At 42.5% G+C, this 22,320-nt stretch overlaps 1 pseudogene; it reads right to left on the bottom strand.

Annotated features, from left to right (window-relative positions):
• Nucleotides 1-10,216: 10,216 nt before the first annotated feature.
• Nucleotides 10,217-17,364, bottom strand: LOC136508133 (serine carboxypeptidase 1-like; annotated as a pseudogene).
• Between the last annotated feature and the right edge of the window lie 4,956 nt (nt 17,365-22,320).

The following is a 22,320-nucleotide window of genomic DNA, read 5'->3' as shown; positions in this document are numbered from 1 at the left end:
TTAGCTTTAGTTCTTTTAGTGGTAGTTGGGATTGTCTACATTGTAGCGATGCTTTCATAAATTTGTATCTTTTGTGGTGGCACGCATGTTGTATAAATAATTAATTATGATCTAGGTTTTAATATGATATTTATGTCATGTAATGCAGATGAGCCGTCATTGGATGTATAATGCTGATCGCCGCTCCCAAGAGTTCATTGACGGCGTGCATTCTTTGTTACGTGCGGCCGAGGCAAACAAACGCGACGGTTTCATGTGCTGCCCATGTGCCATATGTAAGAATACGGTGGAATATCCTTGCTCAAGGACTCTTCATTCACACTTGTTCAAGTCGGGTTTCATGCCAAACTATATTTGTTGGACAAAGCATGGAGAAACCGGTGTTGTAATGGAAGAAGGTGAAGAAGAACAATGGGACGACAATGATATTATTCCTGATGGTGCGTGCTTCAATGATACTGCAATAGGAGAAGCTGAAGAAAAGGTAGCAGTAGAAGATGAGCCGACTGATGATCTTTCTCAGGTCATTTGTGACGCACAAAGAGAATGTGAAAGTGAAAAGGAGAAGATCAAGTTCGAGTGGATGCTAGAAGATCACAAGAAATTGTTGTACCCAACTTGTGATGCAGGGCAGAAAAAGTTGGGAACCACACTAGAATTGCTGCAATGGAAGGCAAAGAATGGTGTATCTGATAAGGGATTTGGAGAGTTACTAAAAATCCAAAAGAAGATGCTTCCGAAGTACAATGAATTGCCCGCCACTACCTACGAAGCAAAACAAGTTGTCTGTCCTATGGGGCTAGAAATAGAGAAGATACATGCATGTCCTAATGACTGCATCCTGTACCGTGGCAAAGAGTATGAGAAATTGGATGCATGCCCGGTATGCCATGCGTCGCGGTATAAGATCAGGCGAGATGACCCTGGTGATGTTGAGGGCGAACGTCCGTGTAAGAAAATCCTTGCCAATGTTATGTGGTATGCTCCTATAATACCACGCTTAAAACGTCTGTTCAGAAACAAAGAACATGCAAAATTGTTATGATGGCACAAAGAAGACCGTAAGGTAGACAATATGTTGAGACACCCTGCTGATGGGTCCTAGTGGAGAGCAATCAACAGAGAATTCCCGGAGTTTGCAAATGACGCAAGAAACTTAAGGTTTGCTTTAAGTACAGATGGTATCAATCCTTTTGGAGAGCAGAACAGTAGTCATAGCACTTGGCCTGTTACTCTAAGTATCTACAACATTCCTCCTTGGTTATGCATGAAGCGGAAGTTCATTATAATGCCTGTGCTCATCCAAGGCCCGAAGCAACCTGGCAATGACATCGATGTGTACCTGAGACCACTTATTGACGAACTTCTCATTTTGTGGAATAAAGAAGGTGTACGTGTGTGGGATGAGTACAAACAGGAACACTTTGATCTGCGAGCATTATTGTTCGTAACAATCAATGATTGGCCTGCTCTAAGTAATCTTTCAGGACAGTCAAACAAGGGATATAATGCATGCACACACTGCTTCGGTGATATTAGAGGTGTATTCTTGAAAAAATGTCGAAAGGTCGTGTACCTTGGCCATCGTCAATTTCTTCCTACAAATCACCCCGTAAGAAAGAAAGGCAAGCATTTTAAAGGGAAGGCAGACCACCTGACCAAGCCTCGCAATTGAACCGGTGAGGATGTACTCGATATGGTCAATGATGTGAAAGTCATCTTTGGAAAAGGACATGGAAGCCAACCTATTCTGAAAGACGCTAACGGTCATGCACCCATGTGGAAGAAGAAGTCCATATTTTGAGACCTACCCTATTGGCAAATCGTGGAGGTCCGTAGCTCGATCGACGTGATGCACCTGACGAAGAATCTTTGTGTGAACCTGCTAGGCTTTATGGGTGTGTATGGAAAGCCTAATGACACATTTGAAGCACGACAGGACCTGCATTGTTTGAGAGAAAGAGACAACATGCATCCAGAGAAGACAGATGATGGATGCCATTACTTACGTCCTGTTAGCTACACTCTAAGCAAAGAGGAGAAGTAAATCATGTTTGAATGCTTAAACAACATCAAGGTACCATCTGGATTCTCCTCGAATATAAAGGGTATTATAAATGTGCCAGAGAAGAAATTCTGTAACTTAAAGTCCCATGACTGTCACGTTCTCATGACGTAATTACTTCCAGTTGCATTAAGAGGAATTCTACCTCCAAATGTATGTCTAGCCACCGTGAAGCTATGTGCATTCCTCAATGCAATTTCTTAGAAGGCAATTGATCCAACTGATCTAGCTAAACTATAGAATGATGTGGTTCAATGTCTCGTTAGCTTTGAGTTGGTGTTCCATCCTTCCTTCTTTGATATTATGACACACCTCCTAGTTCACCTAGTCAAGGAGATTTTCACTCTCGGTCCTGTGTTCCTACACAACATGTTCCCCTTAGAGAGATTCATGGGAGTCCTAAAGAAATATGTTCACAACCGTGCTCGCCCAGAAGGAAGCATCACCAAGGGCTATGGAACAGAAGAGGTCATTGAGTTCTGTGTTGACTTTATTCCCGACCTTGACTCGATTGGTGTTCCTGAATCGAGACATGAGGGGAGACTAAGCGGAAAGGGGACACTAGGGAGGAAAACATATATTGGTACGAATGATGATTATTTCAATAAAGCGCACTACACAGTTCTATAGAACTCCTCTTTGGTAGATCCGTATATTGAGACACACAAGGATCTCTTACGATCCGAGTTTCCAGGGAAGACTGAAGCTTGGATTACGCGTAAGCACATGGAAACTTTTGGCGGTTGGTTGCGAAAAAAATGTCAAGGTGATGAGAGCATCCATGAGCAACTGTATTTATTGGCTATGCAACCATCATGGCATATCGTCACATACAAAGGGTACGAGATAAATGGGAACATATTCTACACAGTAGCCCAAGATAAAAGGAGTACCAACCAAAACAGTGGTGTCCGCATAGATGCCACAGACCTGAATGGGAATAAGCAGACATATTATGGACGCATAGATGAAATATGGGAACTAGAATATGCACCTACTTTGAAGATCCCATTGTTCAAGTGCCAATGGGTCAAGGTGACCGGAGGCGGGGTAACAGTAGACAACGAGTATGGAATGACAACAGTAGACCTTAGTAATATTGGGTACAAAGACGAACCATTCGTCCTTGCCAAGGATGTGAATCAGGTGTTCTATGTCAATGATATGTCTACCAAACCAAAAAGAGAGAAAAACGATAATGACTCAACCAAAGAGCCAAAGCGCCATATAGTTCTTTCAGGAAAAAGAGTCATCGTGGGAATTGAGGACAAGTCGGACATGTCAGAAGAATATGAAAAGGATGACCGAATTCCGCCCTTCAAAGTGAATAAAGACCCTAGCATCTTGGTAAATGATGAGGACACTCCATGGTTATGAAGCGATCATAACCAAGGGACATACGTAAAGAAGAAGTTCACTGCTGTGCCCACTTGATGATATAGTGATTTAATATAGTGTGTGTTTGAGATATTATGTAATAATTGTGAATTCAGATGTTTATTATGTCATGTTTCAAATTAAATCAATGTTTGATTTGGTGGGATTTCTCTCTCAAAAAGGTAAATTAGGATACTGAGTGATGAAAAATTAAAATATTAACGTTAAAATGATGTGAAAATAAATTTCCTGTCCAAAACCAATAGTTTTAATAATTTTAATTAAACACTACATTTTTGCATTAACGAAATAATAAATATTAGTTACATTATGTTTTATAATTCTAACAAAAAATAAAAAAGTTAGGTTATAGATTTTTCCTATGTGCAATAAACAAAAAGAAAATTCATATTTTTAACAAAATAATTTTATGCCTTTTATTTAATTTACTATGTATTTAACAAAAACTATTGCATTTCTATTGTATTTAACAAGACTATTGCTTAAAACAGGCGGGAAACGAAACTGCAGCCCACCTTTACTCCCGGGTGGGAAGCCCACCCGGGAGTAAAGGTGGGCTGCAGTTTCGTGGCCCGCCAAAAAAACCCTTTACTCCCGGTTGGTAATACGCACCGGGAGTAAAAGGGTTTTTACTCCCAGTTGGTGGCTGGCACCGGGAGTAATTCTCTCTGATATATAACCTCCAGCGCCTGGCACAGATCGATCCGCTCGTCTTCTTCCTCGTCGAACACCGCCGCCCTCTTCTTCCTCGCGCCACGTTCGTTCGCCTTCCATGACACCGCCGCCCTCTTCTTCCTCGCGCCACGTCCGTTCGCCTTCCATGACACCGCCTCCACCGCGCACGCCCGTGCCCCTCCACCGCGCCCTCCTCCGCGCCCGAGGCCCTCCACCGCGCCCGTGGCCCTCCACCGCGCCCGAGGCCCTCCACTGCCGAGCTCGAGGTGATATGTTCATCGATCTCTTTGTACATTCTCAGACGGTGGCCGGAAACTGAACATTGTTTCATGAATCTAGAACACTACCTTTGCTCAATAGAAGAATTTTTTCTATCTTCATAGATCAATGTTTGTTAACGAAATTTTATCCAAATATATTCATGTAGGGTCTTTTTTTTGAAGGATTTGTTGTAGGATATATAATGGTCAAATAGGAACTCAATTTGGATACCCAATTTGTAAACTAAGCGTTTTTTAGTTTATAAAAAATATCACATGTGATGATGTAAGCAGTTTTGGTTGGACTTGCATGCATGGCTATAGACAAATGAAGGAAAACTTCAATGTTTCTTCATTTGTGAACTTTGAATATACAGATATAATATATTAATGTTGATAAAGTAATATGAGCATTACATATTTTTTCCGGGAAGACTATCTTCAAACTTTATATCATAGCATCAGAGATCGCCTGTAGAAGAAGAAAATAAATTCTTATCATTTCAGAAATAGTAATGGTTATATTAGCAATAAGACACATATACTTACATTTCATAATGACTTATACTTACATTATCAACATAGAATTTTCTCATATGATGAATGACTACATGGTTCACATGGTACATAGGATCAGAACATCACGCACCGACACCGCCCCGGCCCACCTCACGTCATCGTCGTCGTCAGCACGCCGGCCTGCCTCACGTCGTCGTCGTCAGCACACCGGCCACTACGCCGACACGTATATATACATCATTTGTATTCATATGCATGTATATATACATCGCGGGGCACCGCCGCCCTCGTTCGCCCATGCGTTTCTATGTATACGGCAGAGCACCGCCGCCCTTGTTCACCCATGTGTACAAACATATATACGGCGGAGTGGAGCACCGCCACTCTTGTCACACCGCCCTTTCTCGTGGCCTAGTTAATCAACATTCGTATTATCGTTATTGTTAATACTAAACAATCACACCAGGGCGAACCGCGCTGTTGATGTCACCGACGTGGTTCGCCCTAGTCACCGACGCAATTTGCCCTCGGCCATTTATGTATAGCCCTAATTCGCCCTAGTGTGGCGAATTGCGTCCGTGACCGAGGGGCAAGATTTAATAATGCATATTGTTCGTAGATTTTACGCATGTAAGCAAAGATTTGACGTACTATATATTGGTTTTGTTTTTTGAAGCTAGATGGCCGACCCGAGAAACATGGATGAGGAGGAGTTGATGATGAATTTGATCAACACTGGCACTCAAGTTGCCAGCGATGATGGTGCTAAAAATAACGTGCAAGAGGATGCAGATGACGGGAGTTAGTACTTAGCTCTTGAACAAAATGAGCAACAACATATTGGCCAAGTATATATTTTTTATTATTAGCTATATATATTATCATATGTCTTATGTGTGCTCATGACATTAAAAATAATGTTTATGTTTTGTAGCCCTCTGGATCGACATCAACAACTACAACGAAGAGTAAAAATGTTTGAGGTCCCAAAAAGTCATTGGAGGGTCGCTTCATCATCTCGGAGTTCAATATGGATACAGGAGAACCGGGGGCCGAATAAAATGAAATTTGTGCACCACTGTGGTTACCTTGTACGGGACCGGCTCCCGATTAGTACCCATGAATGGAAGAAGAAGACCAATGCTCCTCATATCAGTTTTGTCTCCGATCGTGACAAGGCGTTAATTTGGAAAGATGTCTTGGTACATTTCATGCTCCAAACAGATGGTTATGATGATATAATAGATGGTGATGAATTGAAGGAGCGAGTTAGGGATTGGGCAATGAAGAAGATGGCCACCCAGTTTCAGACTTGGAAGAAACACCTATACACGACGTATGTTAAGAAGAACATAGCACCAGATTTTACTGTCCCAGGCCTGATCTCAAAGCAAAGGCCCTATTGGGATGAGTTTGTACAGTACAAGACTTTGGAAGAGGGTGTGAGTCGGGTGATAAAGAACCAACGTAATGCCCAATAGAAGACATACCACCATACCTTGGGATCAGGTGGCTACCCGACTGCCATTAAGAAGTGGAACAAAATGGAAGCAGACCTTCTTGCCAAGGTTATCAGACCAGAATCACTCGAGTGGGGAGAACGTGCAAAGAATTGGTTTTTCGGTCATGGGGGAACACTAGACCAGGAGACAGGGAAGTGCGTTTATGGCGCAAGACTGCAAGAAGCAGCAGAAAGATTATTTTATGCTCAGAGAGCTACTGCTAGTGGTGCGTTCAGGCCCAACAGAGAGAAGGATGAGCTGACATACGCCATCGGGACTATTGAACATGGTGGCCGAACTAGAGGCAAAGGAAGTGTCTCGTGGGAGCATGGATTCCCTCAGGACAGACCTTCCTATAGAAGTCACCAGAGAAAGAAGGAAGAAGAGGCACAGCGGCTCTAGAGGTTGGAGGAAGCGGTGCGTGAAGCACAGAAGCAGGAAAAAAACCTTGAAGCGAGAATGCAGGAGGAAATCAGAAGGCAAGTGCAAATAGCAGTGAGTGCAAGCAAGCAGGCATTAGAGCCAGGAATCAACATTAGCCAATCTGTTCAGTTGAAAAGCAGCTGCGCTTCCACGGAGATACCAAATCAAGGGGACACAGGACTACGCTTCCCTGTGGATGACGTCACTGAACCTTGTACAACGTGTGAGCTACACATTCCGAAGGAGAATTCCATAATCAAGGTGGCTATCGGTCTTGTTAATCCTATCGACCGAACCAAGACACCAAGGATTCATGAGAATATAATCCAAGAAGGATATGCTACCATCTCGGTAGATAAAGCTGAAAAAGGTTTTAGTGATTTGCCTCTTGACATTCCTAGAGGTGATGGCAAGAAGACTCTAGGAGAAGCGGAGAAGACATTCATTCTATGGCGCAAGCACTACATCATCATTCTAGGGATGTCGGCTCCACCTCCTCCTGAACTACCTCACCATAGGTACGTGTGGATGAAAACACTACATCATTAATTTGTATTGGCTTAAATAATTAATAATCTACTCATAATAATATGTCATTCCTTTTTTTGTAGCAGATCCTCCCCTAACCTAAATCCAATTGTTCAATCGCCAGATCATCATAGTGCTCTGTACGATGACATTGTGTTGGAAGGCAAGGCTGCATCCACACCATCTCTAAGGAGGTCTCCAACGCCGTAGCCGCCACCTCCAAGGAGGTCTCCAACGCCGCTGCCAACACCTCCAAGGAGGTCTCCAACGCCTCCCCCGCCCCCGCCTACCAAGAAGCCTAGCAAGAGGCCAGCCCCTCAAACGAAGAACCAGTCCCCGCCTACAAAGAAAGCCACTGTGAAACCAAGGACTATTCCCAAAATAATATCTAAAGAGAAGGAAGAAGGAACTGATGCATATAAAAAAGACATGTCTAGATTCTATGACAAACTTAAAATGAATCAAGAAGCAAGGAGAAACCCGGAGAAACCGTACTTCTTCGTAGCTCCAGATATTCTAAGAAAAAAGGTGACTTCTTACCAGCAACAACAGCGGGAATCTCGTAAGCCGTCCAAATCGACGTTATCAGACTATGACCGCACTCTCACCAAGTCAATTAAGGCAGCACAGAAAAAGAAGCGGGCAGGGAAAGGAGTTGCCCAACTCGGACAACAAGCGCACCAATCAATCCCCCCGCTAGTTGTTGGTAATGAATATGGTTTGAATTTAGGATTAATGCATCAGGCAAACATACCTCCGGATGTCGATTTGGATCACCTTGGTGAATTTCTTGATGAGACTGGTCTCGACCTTTACCAGATGTTTGGTGATGGAAACATTGAGAGTGCGGCGGAGGTTGATATTTGGAAGAAAAAATTTGTACTAGGCCAGAGTCTATACAACCCTCAAGCCTTATCTGATCTGGGGACGCAAATGTACCTGCTAAACAAGTGGTACATGCAGGCATCTACCAGTGGAGACTTCTACGTTGGTGTCAGAATTAGAGATGAACATTAGTTCCGTGGCGATGATGTTATGTATGTTGACTTTGCAGAATTTCATCAACTATGCCACCTGACCTCTCTGGACAAAGTTATCATTAGCTGCTATTGCCTGTAAGTAATAATTCTTTCGATCTATTATTAAACTCATCATATGTGTGTATATGCATATAAATTATCCTAACAAGTACTATATATATGCAGATTTACAATGACAGAGCTCAGAAAGGAAGGCTGCAATGAAATTGGTTTTGTTGATCCCCATATAGTATTCAAAGACCCAATTAGTCCAAAGACTAATTGGAAGTCTGAGTCAGAGAGTAACCTCATGAACTTCTTAGTGAACCAACGCCACAAGAAGGATATACTCTTTCCCTATAACTTCAAGTGAGTGTTAATCATGTCGATCATATCCTTAATGGCTCATATGTTGATTCTAGTTAATTAATGAGTGTTATGCGTTATATCCTATAAACACATGCAACAATCACTGGATATTGATGGACATCGATCTGGTGAAAAGTCACTTGATAATCTATGACTCGATGAGAAAACCACAACAAGACTACTAAGATATGATAGATATTATCCAGAGGTAATTTCAGGATCCCTAGCAACTATATATACACACAAACATGATGATTAACTATATCTGATGACGTGGCAAATTTTTTATTGGGCAGTGTTTGGAAAACCTTTATTGAGAAGCAACACATGGAAAAATGTAAAGCGCCACTGAATGTAATCCCTTTGAAAGTAAGTCCCCTGAATCGCATCATCTTTATTAATTAAACATATAGCTTTCACCGGATCACCAGATTGGATGACAAATCTTTTTCTCGTAAAGTGGTGTCTGAGGCAGGAACAGGGGAACAACTACTGTGGTTACTATGTTTGTAAGTTTATCAAGGTGCTCTCCCAAAGAACTCCTACAGAGAGACTCAAAGTACGTTAAAAATACACTATATATTCATTTAATTATTATTATTGATTGTGTTACTATATCTTTATATATATATATGTACATATATTAATTTATTTTCCTTTAATTCAAACCTGTAGACTTGATGGTTGGAGGAAAAGGTCATACGGCAAGACCAAATCAAAGCAATTCAAGAGTCTATAGCTGGATTTTTTAATGAGCAGGTCATTTATTCCAAAGGCGAGTTCTACTTCGACCCAACACTGCCATTGAAGCCAAGCTAGAGGATGAGAGGAAATTTGTTATGTCACAACAACTGTAATGCAATCTTTTGTAATATATGCACATGAAATAATATAATGTAAAATACACATATGCATGCATGCATGTAAATATATATATGATGCATGCATGCATATATATATATATATATATATATATATATATATATATATATATATATATATATATATATATATATATATATATATATATATATATATATTTCTATGCTTGAATTGTGTGATTTAATACGTTCATTGTGCTTGAACCGAAACATACTATACGCGCGTATAAATGTATAATTAGCAGCGTATAATACGACTTCGAAAACCTATTTTGAAAAGAAAACAAAAAAATGAAAAGAAAAAAAAGAAAAAAACCTTTAGTCCCGGTTCGTATTACCAATCGGGACTAAAGGTGCCGGCCATCGTGGCATGTCAGGAGGCACCTTTAGTCCCGGTTGGTGTTACCCACCGGAACTAAAGGTCCTCCTTTAGTCCTGGTTCCTGACCCGGGACTAAAGGACCCCGCCTTTAGTCCTGGTTGCTTGCTCCCGGGTGGGGAACCGGGACTAGAGGGGGTTCTCCACCGGGAGTAAAGCTCGGTTCTCTACCAGTGCAATTAGGCCTGAAGGTGGTCATAGAAGTAGAGTGCGCATTATCGTGTATATGAGCCTCTATGTTTATACTATGATTCAAAAAATATCAAGGAAAATTTTCACAAATGTTTGGTCACAGTGAACTAATGAATAATGCATGTAAGGTACTTTGATATAATATTTGCACAAATCAATGCAACATCGTAGTTGGCGCTAGGTAATTTGATCCTTTGGCTGCCTTATTGCTGTATGCTTTTTCAAATTTCTCCACATTGTGCTCTGTTTGATTCAGTACTACATGACCTTGCACAGAAATAGGCCTCCCTTCGTCAGCAGCTCCTTCATGAGTATCACAGCTTAGTACCGTTAAGCCAACGGCTGTAGAAAGCCAATGATTCCTGTGGTTTATACTCAGGAACTGTGTGCCCAGCACCCTGCGAGAGGAACAAATTAAACAGGATAGTTAAAAAACGGAACTTAGATTTTTTTGTGTTTCAATAATGTGTCATTACTCATTAAATGCAATTTGTTTCTGATTTGGCAGGCTAGTTTCGTGTTTGCGAATCCATGGATTAATAGAAAAAGTTTAATTTGAAACTGTACCACACCTTAATAGTGGCGAAAGTGAGGCCGTTTTCATATCCTTGGGTGTACCTGAGTAGTATAGCAAGCAAAAATATGTGAGCAAGCAACATGTCCTTAATTTCTTTCCTTGAGAACATACAAACATTTGACTGAAAACAAAGGAAAATAAATAAATCACCTAACTGAAGATTTCCCTCATGAAAGAAATGTTAACTTTTGTTGATTATAGTGAATTCATATCGAAGAATAATTCAGCCTCTAGGATAAAATGATTTGAACATCTTAGGAGAAAAGAGTCAATGTTTGTTCAAATACCCAGCAACTTGTTCATTGACAATCCATTGTCGCCATGAATCAACGATGCCGTAGCCTAAGGACGCAGTCCATGCTTCAGTCCCAGTGTGAGGTACACACATATCGTGGTCACCGCTGAAACAAATGCAAAAGAAATATACCAATGATAATAGCAGTTTTTGTGAATCTAAGAATGTAGGAGCCGAAATCATATTATAATTTTATAGGTTCTTGAAGTACCTGTAAATCAAAGCACGATAACCCTGGCTTGTAAGGTTCTTGTGATAAATGATCATACTCCCAGCATCATGATCAAAATCTATTTTATCTGTGCATAATTGCCAGGGTCCAATTGAACTGACCTAATAAATGTGCATGATAAACTATGGTTAGAAGGTGGAAATCTTTAGAATCGGTCCATCAATAAGTACACGGTGGTTATTTAGTGTATGACTGTCATACTGGTTCGGCATGAATCGCAGATCTGACGTTATCATTGTTTAGCCATGCCGTTGCAACTTCATCACTCTGAAGATTAAGAAAACAAGATAGGGAGGGTACATAAGAAAATGGGACAAAACGAATCATGCTTCACTTGGGAGAAAAAATTACTCCTCTATATTTCGGAGAAGATAAAGCTGGAAGATGTTCCTGCCTTACACATTATAATCCGAGAAGATAAAGATAAATGAACTAAACAATGGAATTGCACATATTAGTATTAGTGTATTACTACACTAGCTCACATACATATATGGCGATCTATAGTGGGATGTTTTACACATTGACTACGCATATCTAGATTTTCTTCATGAATATATTTTTTATTTGTATCTTTCAATAATGTGATAGAAACTAGTGGTCAAATTTGTAAGTAAAGAGGATGTAAGCAACCAATGACTTCTGTAAAGAAAATGAGAGAGTACAAAAAGAGATAAAGAGCAACCTCTGGAGCAGAACATTAATGTTATGACAGATAATAGAGTTATAGTAGGGATGGTTAGTGTGCTTGTGCTCACCATACACGGAACTCCACGGGGAACTGATGCAGCTAGCTCCTGCCATGATGGAACATGCCCATCTCTTACAGGAGCTCTCAAAGGCCAGGCCCGTCCATGCATTCTTGTTCTTACTGGAAGGGGCTTGCTAGTTACACCAAGATCTTTGAAACTTGGTGGCAGTTTGTTATTTTGTGGGATCACTTCTTTGGTATTTGTGCCATGGTAGCATGGCTCAAGAATGTCATAAATATTTAATCCGTCAAGTACCTACACAAAAACATATTATATAATATGAGAATAATATATATTTATTTATTTTTACCAGATAGTGTCACTGGTTTACCGTATCGACTTTTGACAGCGCTTCGTCGCATTTTGCACTGCTAGCATTCCAGTAATTTCCTTGACATGCAGTGTTGGCTTCCTACATTTTGTATAGAAATTGTTGTAAATCGAAAGAGCATATGTATGTTTCAACGGACACACAAAGTTTTAGAAGTATTTTGTGTATCCAAAGGATATGAAGGAAGTATTCTAATACCATCAATAAAACTTCATGGTGTAATTAAAGAAATTATTTCAGGGTGAGGATATCAGTCGGGGTACAGTTATACTGATGTACCTTATATATACTCTCTGAAATTAGAGCCATTCCGTGTGCAAATGGCACAAGAGCGTTACCATCAAAGACGGTGTCGCATACACCATTGCCAACCATGTAGCCCTAACATGAGAGTACAGAACAAAACTTTGAGCATTATTATATATATTTCCTTGGTAACCATGTTTGCCGTTCTCATGGAGGCAGCAACAATATAATTAAAATTACTAACCTTAAAGTTTAGAATTGGCTTATCTCCTTTTTGGATTCCTGTTAAATAATTCATCAGTAACAATATCAAAACAACTAGCAGTTTAAGGATCATTACTATCCCAAAGCCAAAACCTTTGACAACTTCATGTGAAAGGGTAGGGACATAAACTCCAGCATATGACTCTCCAGCTATATAAAATGGATTTGTCAAGAACTCAGGGTAGAGCTGGAACCACTGGTTAAAAGTAACGGGAGGGAACTGATCAGCTTTTGTTCTACAAAAAGATTATAGATGACAAATTTACTAATGCACCAACACAAAAAAACATATATATTTACCTTGAGAAGAAAAGTATGCGAATCAGCAGCAGTCTTAAGATCACCAGTTTCATAATCTGAATCATTCTTGGAGTAAGACAGCCCAACACCAGCAGGGGAGTCCAAGTATATCACACTAGACACCTACAATGCAAGGGAAACATCACTAGTCTGTCTCAGTTCAGCTTGAACACACCAGATAATTTATCCTTAGGACCAACGGGAATGTCCAACCTTAGACCAGCTATAAGGGTTGAGATGAAGCTTTGGCAAGCTTCCAGCTGACCCTCCTGCCTCAAAGTTGAATGGCCCTGGACCCAAAAAAACACACATAAATTGAGATGAAAGATTTTAGAGTGTATTAGGCATCTCCAGTTTGGGTTAGTTCCTTTACATGGTATCATAAGTTGAGATTCAGGTTGTAGGTCATAAACCGTAGTCTTTTGCTCCACCTATGCCCTTATATGCTCGTGCCACTAATTGTCCATTACTCCGCTGCGCAATAGCGCCCCCCAACGCCCACCCACCCACCCAAAATCACCCATGATAATCTCCCCCATGGATGACAAGTCCACCATACGTAGCCTCTTGCCACCAAATGCGCGATGAACGATCACCCTAGAGAGAATCTTTTCTTGATTGGATAATCATGGTTTTCTCTCTCACTAGTCATTGATCAAGGTTCCTTATTGTTTTCCTGATCTAACATCATTTTAATTCCCCTGCAGCCCTCGTCTTTGCGCGTGCCTCTACATTGACACCGGCCTCAACTACATTGGCCACCTCTAGCACGTCACTCAATGCTAGCTCATCATTGCCTCCATTGTCATCAAGTACTACATGCTACTGCATCCATGCTACTGCATCTTATTGCCATGCCACATCATCGCCACTCATGGCATTCTTTGCAATTGCATCTTAATTGACACAAACTACTTATGTGGCTAGGACATTGTCCACATCACGTGCAAAGTGTTTGGTAGGATATTCATGTTCTTCACATTGAGCATCGCCGTCATGGCATCCAAATCACCAGGCCATGCACCAGATCACCTAGACCTACCTCCTCACTTTGTCCAGTACAAGCTCCTTGCTAGCTTCTCCATATCTTCCTCACCTATTTCGTCTACTCCAACAACAGTGGGCTGCATTGGTATCTTCTACCCTACCATTTTGTGCACTATACTAATCCCGGAGGCTTTCTCTGCTAGTACTTTAGATGTTGATGCATGGTTGAGAACCTCCCTCTAGTACGTTTAGTATTGGCAACACCAATGGGTGTCTTTATCCCTAACAGAATCCTAGGCATGGTAAACCCAGTGCATACCTCGTCCATGGTGACATCGACTGCATCCTTGGCATCAACTCTCCATCAACGGCTGCCTCAATGCATCGTATTCATTCATGGTGACATCTCCTATGAACCACCATCCCCATAGAAACACCTTGGGTATTCGAGGCTTCTTGTGTGGCTAACTCATCTTTGGCAACTTTGACATCTCTGTTGACCACAACTATCATACACACGACATCCTCGATAATATCAACATATGCACAAAGACCTATCATGATATCGCCCCGCTTGAGTAACTTTTTAGCTTCACTCCATCCAACATCCAGGATGCATGGACCGTTATGATTGCAAGGGGTGATAACTCTTCGAGTTACAACCTTAGGCTTGTCTACGGCATCCCCACTATGAATGTTGCAAAATGTTAGAATATATCTTTAGGCTTAGGCTCACACTTATTGCTTGATCCAGGGGTCTGTATAGTACTTAGTATGAGAGGTAGAGTTGTGTGCTCTTATAATCTCTGCATGCTGTAGCCTTACTGGCGCACTGGCCATGTCAACGACCCTTGGAACTTCATGTGGAGCAGCAGTGACATCATGCACAGGGGACAAGGAAATTAAACCCTTTGGTGACGAAGCACCATAGTGGACTGCGTCAATGTGACTGGGAGAGTAGGGCATCTCAAAGGTGAGGGTTTCATGGCTGGGAGCATATCCTGGAGCTCTAACATGAGCTAGGGGTTTCTTTTCAGCAACCAGTACCACAGGATATATAACATCGCTTCTTGGAAGTTTGCTCTTTCCTCACTTGATTTTTACTTACGTCGCTTATGTTTCATCTATTTGTGTGTATTCTACCTTTCTAGATCAACTTAGGATAGTTGATACGGTTGGTTATAGGTTGCAGAACTCCATGTGAGTGGGTACGTAGGTAGAGACACTAGATAATCTCTAGGCGCACTTCTTGTTAGTTAGTAGTTATTATCTAGGGTAGAATCGTGTTGGAGCCCTGGGTTCAATTTTTTATTAGTGATCCAATTTACTACTCCCCTCTTGGGTCCCGCTCAGACGTTACTAATAAGACCGCTAAATTCTTTACAAAGCTACATCTAATATTCTAAAGGAAATACCAAGTTGTGAAGCAATATTGTGATGAAAAAGGAGCAAAGATAAGAATACAAATATTGATCATATATATCAAAGGAACACATACAAATAATATGAAGTGTATCAAATTAAGCACCCAAGCTTTTCTCTGTGCTTTCGAAAAGGAATTTTTTACCCGAATTATGTCTAAACTCAGGACGTTTGCATTGGTTCTCCCCAATCTCCATATTCCATTGGTACACCTTTTTCCTTCTCTATCTTTGTTCGTCACTTGTTTTAGCGTCTAGCTAGAAATATCTATCGCCATAACCCCACACTTTGCTCGCTTGTGGCTCCTGCCATCGGATTTGTGATCCGCCATGCTGACCAAAACTCTCGAGGTAATTGATGCCCTTGTCCTGACTCGACCCATCAACCATCGTCCTTCACCACCCTATTGCCAACGACCCCTAGCGCGTCGCCGCATGCATCCACTAACAACCTCCACTAGTGTGGTCCAATATTTCCTCCCATCAAGGCATCAACCCTACACATGCATAATCCCAAAACCCTACCTTGGCTCCTGGTGCCGCACTACACATCCGGTCAATCGCCTTCACTGTTGATCCAGTATTTATTTCAAGTTCCCTAAAACCATCCCCACGTCCATATTAATTGAACTCTGCACGTCAGGCAAATTTGATCACATCCACTACACAGCCCAGCTCGCCACCCCAACCCCATCCATGAAAGTTGGATCCCCAAAATGCATGCTCAATTATTCTACATCCTTATCAGATCCCTTCCTGCTCAACAAGTTGGTTGGAAAAGGAAGATGCATGGTGAGGAAAGCGGGAAAGAAAAATGCGATGGAGAGATGTCAAATATAGTAGCTAGGCCAGGGAATATGATGATACTACTTTAGCTTCCCCAGAAGACGGCGACGTGATATACACGATCCAGTGCGTCCGGCTACTTTGTGCGATGCCGATGCCTATAGTGTTCTTCTACTAGAAAGCAACAGCGCAGCAACCAGCAGCTGCCATCCGGACCCCACCGCTACCTTCTTGCTCGCCTTTTCTCGATTCCGTCCACAACAGGAACAAGAGGCAGGGCAGAAAACTCGTGACGACACGCACACGACGACCAGAAGAAAAGAAACAAGAGGCAGGGCAGAGGAGGTCGTCGTCGTCGACGACGGACGTAATTACGCACCGTGCTCGTAGACGAAGCCGTCGAAGCTAGAGCAGCCTGGCCCGCCGTTGAGCCAGAGCACGACGGGGTCCTTGGCAGGGCTCACGCTCCGACTCCACCAGGTAGTAGAAGAGCCGCCTGCCGTGCGCCTTGTCCACCGTCACGTACCCGGCGAAGTGCTTCGACGGCAGCTTGCCGCCCGCGAACCCCGGGACGCTCGTCACCAGAGCGCCCGGCGGCGCGGCGAGGCAGCAGCAGGCGAAAAAGGCGGAGGACGACACCACCAGCAGCAGCAGCGGCAGCGGGAGGGCTGGAGGAGCAGCGGTAGAGCCGCCGCGTGCCATTGCTGCGGGTGTGGGCGTGGCCAGTGGGAGCTAGGAGGAGGATAGATGATACAGTGACCGGCCCGGATGGAGCGCGTTTAAATACAGATGAGCTGCCGGCTCCGGCGTGTATGTACTATGTGTCTATGTAGTAAGGGAATGGTGACGTCGGCGACAAAGCCGGCGCCCGGCGGTTGTGTCAGTGTATTTGTCAGTGTGTGTGTGTTGGAATTCTCACCGTCTCAGCCTACCCACTAAGACTTGAGTCACCCAATGCAGCCGAACCACGCAATAAGGATATGTTGACCAGGTGACGGATTTTGCCAAAGGAGAAGCGAGTCAGTTAATCTTTTCCACCATCCATGTATGACTGTCCGTATCTAATATATATATACGAGTAGAATGCCGTGTGTGCAGTACCTAGCTTCTCTCGCAAGGCTTGGTAGTCTCCGACGGGTTACTGCCCTATATCCTAAGTTATAGTTTTTTTTCCTAGATACGTACTAGTTTTTGCTATGTAACTAGATATATGTATCTAAAAATGTCAAAACCACATATAAATTGGGATGGAGCACTAGTAGAGAAACGACTTTTGATCTACTTCGAAATTTGGCTTTAGTCCCGGTATTTTTCGCGTACGGAACTATAGAAAACTTTAGTCCCGGTTGGTAGCTCCAACCAGGGACTAAAGGTCCCTACCCAACGGCTACTGCGGCAGGCTTTTGCTGCAGGGGAACCTTTAGTCCCGGTTGGAGCTACCAATCGGGACAAAGGTTAACTTTTACTCCTGGTTGGTCCCTCCAACCGGGAGTAAAAGTCTACTCCCGGCTGGAGGCTCCGTCCGGGACTAGAAACGGACCTTTAGTCCTGGTTTCTGTCTTCAAATGGACTAAAGGTCCCCTCCTATATACCCCTTCTTCCTCCCCGAGCCCGAGCCACTTCGAGCTCAGTGTTCTTGCTTCATCGCCGGCCTCTCTTCTTCCTCATCGTCGGTAATCACAAGATTTCTTCGATTCCTCTATCGATTCTTCGGTTCTAAAGGTTACCAACTTTATACTCTCATGTTTCATCAGTAGCATATCTCATTTTATGGACTAGATATATGTGGTTTTTTATGGTAGATTTTTTTTATTTTAAGCCACTTTAAGCTCAAATCACTTTAAAGTTTGCATATTTGGATGAAGGAAGGTTAAAGTAGTTATTCAAAACTAGTATTCAGCTTTCATTTCTAGCATGCATAGCACACTTCATGGCTTAGAGATATAGAAAATTTTAGAGTTTTTTAATTTTATTTGTTTATAAAATGAGAAATTTATATTATATTAAAAATAAGTATAGAGAGTAGATGGCAACTGCTTTCCGGGTCCTCGGCCTCTCATCGGGTTCCAAAGCGACTGAGGCCGGACCTCCCTCTCATTGCATGCGGCAAGTGTGAGGAGAAGATTGTGATGTAGTACCGGGTGAGAAAGGAGTGTCCCAACAAGGGCCGTATCTTCTACAAGTGTCCGGATCGCAATGTGAGTTATTTTGTCGCATTTGATGATTATGGTTAATTTATACTTATTTTCATGATGATTGTGATTAAAGTTCTAATTTTTTGTTTTAATTTCAGTGGGATGGCACTGGATGTTCAGGCTGGTACTGGGAGGAAGAGTATGTTGAACATGTGCAAAACTCTCTTGCACATGCGGCTACGGCGGCTGATGAGGCAGTGATCCTGCGAAGAAGCCCATAGATGTTGAACAAACGCATGATCTGTCTGTTTTAGTTGGGATTGGTCGCGAAATCCTTATGCTGCTGAAGTGCATTTTAGCTTTAGTTTTTTTAGTGGTAGTTGGGATTGTCTACATTGTAGCGAGACTTTCATAAATTAATACCTTGTGTGGTGGCATATATGTCGTATAATTAACTAATTATGTTCTAGGTTTTAATATGGTATGTATGTCATGTAATGCAGATGAGCTGGTATTGGATGTACAATGCTGATCGCCGCTCCCTAGAGTTCATTGAGGGCGTGCATTCTTTCTTACGTGTGGCCGAGGCAAACAAACAGCGATGGTTTCATGTGCTGCCAATGTGCCATATGTAAGAATTTGAAGGAATATGCTAGCTCAAGGAGTCTTCATTCACACTTGTTGAAGTCGGGTTTCATGCCAAACTATATTTGTTGGACGAAGCACTGAGAAACCAGGGGTTGTAATGGAAGAAGGTGAAGAAGAACAATAGGACGATGATGACATTATTGCTGAATATGGTACCTTCAATGATACTGCAATGGGGGAAAGCTGAAGAAGAGGTAGAGGGCAGAAGATGAGCCCGCTAATAATCTTGGTCAGGCCATTCGTGACGCACAAAGAGAATGCGAAAGTGAAAAGGAGAAGATCAAGTTCGAGCGCATGCTAGAGGATCACAAGAAATTGCTATACCCAACTTGTGATGTGGGGCAAAAAAAGTTGGGTACCACACTGGAATTGCTGCAATGGAAGGCAAAGAATGGTGTATCTGACAAGGGATTTGGAGAGTTACTAAAAATCCAAAAGAAGATGCTTCCGAAGGATAACGAATTGTCCGCCACTACGTACGAAGCAAAACAGGTAGTCTGCCCTTTGGGATTAGAAATCCAGAAGATACATGCATGTCCTAATGACTGCATCCTCTACCGTGGCGAGGAGTACGAGAAGTTGGATGCATGCCTGGTATGTCATGCATCGTGGTATAAGATCAGGTGAGATGACCCTGGTGATGTTGACGGCGAACGTCCCACGAAGAAAATCCCTGCCAAGATTATGTGGTATGCTCCTATAATACCATGCTTGAAACGTCTATTCAGAAACAAAGACCATGCAAAGTTGTTGCGATGGCACAAAGAAGACCAGTAAGGTAGACAATATGTTGAGACACCCTGCTGATGGGTCCCTAGTGGAGAGCAATCGATAGAGAATTCCCGGAGTTTGCAAATGACGCAAGAAACTTAAGGTTTGCTTTAAGTGCGGGTGGTATGAATCATTTCGGGGAGCAGAGCAGTAGTCATAGCATTTGGCCTGTTACTCTATGTATCTACAGCCTTCCTCCCTGGTTATGCATGACGCATAAGTTTATTATGATGCTAGTGCTCATCCAATGCCTAAGGCAACCTGGCAACGACATCGATGTGTACCTGAGGCCACTAGTTGAAGAACTTCTACTCTTGTGGAACAGACCAGGTGTACGTGTGTAGGATGAGCACAAATAGGAGCACTTTGACCTGCGAGCATTGTTGTTCGTAACAATCAATGATTGGCCTGCTCTAAGTAATCTTTCAGGACAATCAAACATGGGATATAATGCATGCACACACTGTTTCAATGATATTAAAGGTATATTCTTGAAAAAATGTCAAAAGGGTCGTGTACCTTGGCCATCGTCAATTTCTTCATACGAATCACCCCCTATGAAAGAAAGACAAGCATTTTAAAGGTAAGGCAGACCACTAGACCAAGCCGGACAACCGAACTGGTGAGGAATGTACTCAATATGGTCAAGGATGTGAAAGTAGTATTTAGGAAAGGCACATGGCAGCGAACCTGTTCTGAACGACGCCGACGGTCTTGCACCCATGTGGAAGAAGAAGTCCATACTTTGGGAGCTACCCTATTGGCAAGTCCTAGAGGTCCGTAGCACGATCGACGTGATGCACCTGATGAAGAATCTTTGTGTGAACCTGCTAGGCTTCATGGGTGTGTATAGGAAGCCTAAGGACACACTTGAAGCATGACAGGACCTGTGGTGATTTGAAAGAATGAGACAACCTGCATCTAGAGAAGACAAATGATGGATGCCATTACTTAAGTCCTGCCAGCTACACTCTTAGCAAAGAAGAGAAGGAAAGCATGTTTGAATGCCTAGCAAGCATCAAGGTACCATCTGGATTCTCCTCGAATATAAAGGGTATAATAAATGTGCCAGAGAAGAAATTCCTAAACTTAAAGTCCCATGATTGCCACGTGCTCATGACGCAATTGCTTCTAGTTGCATTAAGAGGAATTCTACCTCCAAATGTACGTCTAGCCACCGTAAAGCTATGTGCATTCCTCAATGCAATTTCTCAGAAGGCAATCGATCCAATGGATCTAGCTAAACTACAGAATGATGTGGTTCAATGTCTTGTCAGCTTTGAGTTGGTGTTCCCTCCTTCCTTCTTTAATATCATGACACACCTCCTAGTTCACCTGGTCAAGGAGATTAGCATTCTCGGTCCTGTGTTCCTGCACAACATGTTCCCCTTTGAGAGGTTCATGGGAGTCCTAAAGAAATATGTTCACAACCATGCTCGGCCAGAAGGAAGCATCGCCAAGGGCTATGGAACAGAGGAGGTCATTGAGTTTTGTGTTGACTTTATTCTCGACCCTTGACCCGATTGGTGTTCCTGAATCACTGACACGAGGGGAGACTAAGTGGAAAGGGGACACTAGGGAAGAAACCATATATTGGTATGCAGGACAATTATTTTAATAAAGCACACTACACAATTTGCAAAACTCCTCCTTGGTGGATCCGTATATCGAGACACATAAAGAGTTGCTCCGATCTGAGTTTCCAGGGAAGTCTGAAGCTTGGATTACACGTCAGCACATGGAAACTTTCAGCGACTGGTTGCAAAAAGAATGTCAGGGTGATGAGAGTATTGATGAGCAACTGTATTTGTTGGCTAGGCAGCCATCATGGCATATCCTCACATACAAAGGGTACGAGATAAATGGGAATACATTTTATATAGTAGCCCAAGATAAAAGGAGCACCAACCAAAAAGTGGTGTCCGCATAGATGCCACCGACCCTAATTGAAATAAGCAAACATATTATGGCCGCATAGAGGAGATATGGGAACTAAACTATGCACCTACTTTTAAGGTACCTTTGTTCAAGTGCCAATGGGTAAAGGCGACTGGAGGTCGGGGTAGTAGTCGACAACCAGTATGGAATGACAACCGTGGACCTCAACAATATTGGGTACAAAGACTGAACTGTTCGTCCTTGCCAAGGATGTGAATCAGGTGTTCTATGTCAAGGACATGTCTACAAAACCGAAGAGAGGGAAAAACAACAACGACCCAATCAATGAGCCAAAGCGCCACATAGTTCTTTCAGGGAAAAGAAACATCGTCGGAATTGAAGACAAGTCAGACATATCAGAAGATTATGAAAAGGATGACCGAATTCCACCCTTCACAGTGAACAAAGACCCAAGCATCCAGCTAAAT

The sequence above is a fragment of the Miscanthus floridulus genome, chromosome 15 (genome assembly GCF_019320115.1).
Source record: "Miscanthus floridulus cultivar M001 chromosome 15, ASM1932011v1, whole genome shotgun sequence".
In the NCBI taxonomy this organism is placed as follows: Eukaryota; Viridiplantae; Streptophyta; class Magnoliopsida; order Poales; family Poaceae; genus Miscanthus; species Miscanthus floridulus.
The sequence above is the reverse complement of the archived record's forward strand: the minus strand, read 5'-3'. Positions and strand labels throughout refer to the sequence as shown.